Genomic DNA, 5,082 nt, shown 5'->3' on the forward strand with positions numbered 1-5,082 from the left:
TATATAAGCTAATAAAATAAGATCATAAGTGCGGAAAAAGATAAAAGAAAACGCAAAGTCGCTTTCCCTTTATATATTATAGCCATAAGTAAAAAGTTATATTTGTATATAAACAAAGAAATGTTTATAAGATATAATAATATCTTAAATAACCGAACTATCTAATTATATCACAGAGATAGCTTAAAGACACCGCAACATCTATAGGATATTTTTATAATATATTTTTGCTGTGTAGAGTGCGGAAAAATATTCAAAAAATATTCAACAACGCATTCATTTCCGGAATAAATTTACGATTTTTTTACTTGGATTTTGTGACATTAACGTTACGATTATTATAAAATTGAGGTAAATTTGTAAATAAATAACGAATCGCTCTTCGATTTATTGTGGTGGGATAAGATAAGTCGTAACTGCTGGTTCAGAGATCAAAGAAATTTCGTTTCCGGTCTGATCGATCCATCGTAGTTTCGTTTCATCGTGATATATAATATTTTGAGTGATAAACTGTGACTTTATAAATAGACTGCAACCGATAAAGATACCTAAGAATAACCACGGACATTGCCTGCTTTAAGGGGCAAACGGATACTTTTTTTGTGTCAACCGAATATATGTTTGAAAACAATTTTGCGTTTGTCTTAATTATTATTATTCCTATAATCGCTTTGTTTTCTTATTTTGGTACTGTTTATCTTCAGCTTTTAAAAATATCTTTCTCGATAGTTACATCTTGATAGTTATATTATATTTTGATAGTATAATTAAAGGTGTCCCAAATTATTTTACTTTTCTACTTGAAGCTTTTCAGAAAAATTATTTTTATTAATAATCAATTATTAGTCAATTAGCATACTTATTATATAGTTAGAATAATATTTATTCGTCGCGCATGACGATATCATTAATACTTGTAGCCTAAATAAATATGTATTATGTATAGATAAAACGTTTGCGCAATGGAAAGTATCATATATATCATAGTTTTGTGATTCACGTATTCGATATATATAATTCCACATTGCTAGTTGGCAAGCGTCCTCATATTATCTCACATGCAAGTGCATATCGAAACAGATGTTTCAGAATTGCAAAACATTATGAAAGCGGAACGTCAGCTCGAGTGGCATTTAATTTGCGGAACAGTTTTACGAGCAATTCTCCAAGGGCCAAACGTACGCCAGACGTACGTTTGTAGTTCGAGTCTTCTTATTCGCTTGATTTACAATTGGACGGATGTTTTAAGAGACCGACAAAATCGCTGAGAAAAAAAGGAAACGGCATCGCGAAAATCCTAAAAACTCGCATGCCAAAATGGAACATCTCCGATATATTACATATATTGCAGTCAAGAAAAGATGCGCTGAGCGCACGGTATTTTTAGCGTTCGGCGCGGTCATAAACATCGCCCAAAAGTCATGTCGCGATCGTAGGAAGTCCCGCACTTGTCATTCGATCGAAAACTACGGCGTCTTCCTCGCTCGGTGACGGTTCGGAAACGGCTTCGCAATAAAGACGCCATGGCGGAGGATGCTCGTGGATCACGCATCGTTCCCGCTAGGGCATCTTCAAAAAAATCGCAATTTATGCGCGCAATTTTTACGTTTCGATTACGCTGAAACGCATTACTGCTCTGCCGCGCAATAATGCATTTCCTGTGATAAAAGAGAAATATTGCTCAGCGCGGCAGCAATTTTATTTAAGACAATGATATCTGCAATCCTCTTCTGCTTTGTATTGCCCTCATTTGGCCTTCGAATTGTCGTAATCGCTCGAACAAAGAGAGATTATATATTGATCTTTTTAATGACAGCTATATATCAATCACTCTTTTTCTTGAGATGATAGTCAATAATGAAGACGCAAGAAAGACGATTTATAGAATATTTCCATTTTCGAGTTTGATATAATAATTTCTTGTGCCATATTTAATAATGTTTTTGTAGATTGAAAATTAATTAATTCTTTCATCAATATATTTGAGATTTTTCTAACATTCCATGTCAAGATTTATTAAAGTACCTATATTAAAATACCTCTGTTGTCCATTGAGAGTATCATTTAAATATTAAGGTTACCTTTTATTTATTATATTATTAGACTGAGGAAGACTAAGTAAAATCGAAACGTTTCCTATATATTATATTTTAACTGAGTGACACTTTAATAAACCATTTTACATTTTTTACCTAATTTTCTACTCATAAATTGACCTTTCTATTACCATTATTTTTATTAAAATATTGAACAATATAAGAAAAAAATGATTTCTTATAAAAATAAGTTGTAAAGTTTAACGATTTAATTCCTACAAAATTATGTTTAACATTTTACATTTTATTCTCATTTTATTACATTGTTAGATAGTATAAATAACGTGACAAATATTAGAATTAACGATTTTTCTTTTGGTTTATTATAGTTTTCTAAAGGAAAATACTTTTAATTATAATTTCATCAAGTTAAGAAATCATCGTTTGATTATTTTACATTTTAATGTGATTGACGACTCATTAATTACTTTTGAAATATGTATCTAATAAGAAAAGATATACATTCTCTCTTATTAGATATGTTATAAAATAATTATCTTATATATCTACATATATACATATATAATATATTAATATAATTAATTAAAAATTATATAGATATTAATTTTAGTTATAATATTTATGTAATTTTAATTAATAATTTTAATAAATTGATTTTATTATTTTATATTTATGTTTATACATAATATTATAATACATAATTTATATAAATAAATGCATGAGTATATATAAAGTTTATATTTTTGTGGCTGAATTAATATACACTTTTAAACTTAAAGTGAAATAGGGATATACACAGGCAGTGACATTTTCTAATTTATAAAAAAAGCCTGAGGAAATTTTAATTGTTATCAGGTGTTAGTACAAGATGTGTGGGTAACGAAATCTTGTACACTCACGAAATAATTAAAATTTTATCGGGCTTTTTTTTATAAATTAGAATATAAAATGTGACTGGCCGGAAACTTTTGCACGCCACTGTATGTTTGATATTTGGCAAAAGCGAGAAAGAGTATTCTAGAATACTCGGAAATAAAAAAAAAAAACAAACCTATAATCAATTGATTTTTACGATGCCGATTTTTTTCTATCGGATTGTGAATATAGGAATTTATCCGTGTACATCGCAAGCGAATTTGCTAAACTCGTACAAGCATATCGCGTGCATTAACGCAAAGTTATAAGTGCGAGGCGCATCCCAAAAATAGCTACTATAGCTAGCCGTCATCGACAGGTGGGTGGTTGGGCTACGTCATCCCCCTTGTCGTCGACGTCGCTTTTTCTGGTATTTCATCCGTATATACGAATGACTCAAGCCGCCCGTGAAAGCGTTGAATCGCGTGGATAGGAATAGAATGGAAACGCAGAATGAAGCATTTTGTCGTTCATTACCAGTCTTTCGCCCCATAGCGCGATCGCGAAGGATCAAGGCCAATTTCGTTATTTCGGGTTAATTTGAGCGTGCCAAATCTGCGAGAGCGAGGCAACATTCTCTAAAGCTTCTCCGATTCCGCTACTTACTTTTAACGTTTCGGTTGCACCGATAAGAAAGACGACAAAAGCGAAGATTTAAAAAAAAAAATATATACGATAAAATACTATTTAATTTTGTGAAATGTGCGGATTGCTTCATTTGATTAACAATTGTAACTGTTAACATAAAATTTTAATTACCGACGATGTAATTACCATCTATGTTGTAAATATCACTCGATTAAACACTATATGGCTAAAATAGCGTTGTGGCAATGATGAACGACATAGATTAATGTAGGTCATAGATCAGCGATAGGATGTTTCACGCGATAAATTATCATCGGTAGGTTTCACTGTAAACACATTTCTTCTTTCATCAAAAATAGAATTTCTGGAAAAAAATCGTGATAAAAATCGTGAAAAAAAAAAAAACAATTGTTTTTAGACATTTTCTCTGCCACTTACAGAAAGAGTGCTAATTGAAAGCGTAAAGATAAAAACTTCACGATATCTTAACGCATAAACATTCATCTCACTTGTTCGTAATTATATGAATATCACCAAATTTATATAATAAAACAATATAGAGTGTTAGACGACCGTATTTCGTTAATTTCGTTAATTTCTTAATTTCTTAAGCCACATTTATTATCTTTTCCTCCTACTGCTTCGAGTTATTAAGGAGATTGTAAGGGAAATGTAATATGTTAAGAATTACTAAAAAAAATTACAGATTATTCTAAATTAAATTTAAAAATAATACAAAAAAATTAGAGACAGTTGATCATCTGGAGCAAAAGTTATTTCAATAAAAGGTAATATTTTTTTAATTTATACTCTAATTGAAATATATAAAAATGTATTACAAAATAATGATAAAAATCTCAATTTTTTTATAAAGTTACATTGAGATGCAGACACATTAATTGTTTAATAAATAAACCAAATATTTATTTGTTATAAAACTAATTAGTGAATCTCAATGAAATTTTGCATAAGTCATTTTTAGTATTTAAAATATTTATATAATAAAATTTAGATTATTATTATTATTATTTTTAAATTTTTTGTGTTTATAACAATAAAACAATAATAAAATAAGTAATCTACAATATAAAAATGTGTTGCTCAATAAAAACAAAATATTATGTAATTAATGTTCGAGATACGTCAAAATTTTTCATTTTTTACCTTTTTTTTGATATCTTATGATATGAAAAATATTATCGTTGGAAGGCAGTATTTAATTACTTAAGTATACATCTCTTTGCGCGATAAAACACGCTATCTAGTTACAATGTATTGAAATGGAAAGAAAGATTGGAATATGAACACACTTTTTTTCTCTTTTTTATTAGAACAAACAGTTCGTTTTTTTCATTGACCATGAGTACGTAAAACATAATGATAATATTGCCCTTTGGCCATTTTTATCAAGATCTAAAAATAGCTCTCGAAATTTCACAGTGCCAAGAGAAAGATATCCTTCGAATTATCCATGGATTACCAATGGTCAAGTGACATGATCCGATAACAATGAATAAAAAAA

General features: G+C 29.3%; 1 protein-coding gene across 2 annotated transcripts in view; it reads right to left on the minus strand.

Moving 5' to 3' along the window:
* The window catches only part of LOC108746054 (phytanoyl-CoA dioxygenase-like), a 100,659-nt gene that overhangs the window by 1,535 nt on the left and 94,042 nt on the right, over window positions 1-5,082 (minus strand). The window lies entirely within an intron of this gene.

This window comes from Trachymyrmex septentrionalis, unplaced genomic scaffold (assembly GCF_001594115.1).
Source record: "Trachymyrmex septentrionalis isolate Tsep2-gDNA-1 unplaced genomic scaffold, Tsep1.0 scaffold16, whole genome shotgun sequence".
NCBI lineage: Eukaryota > Metazoa > Arthropoda > Insecta > Hymenoptera > Formicidae > Trachymyrmex > Trachymyrmex septentrionalis.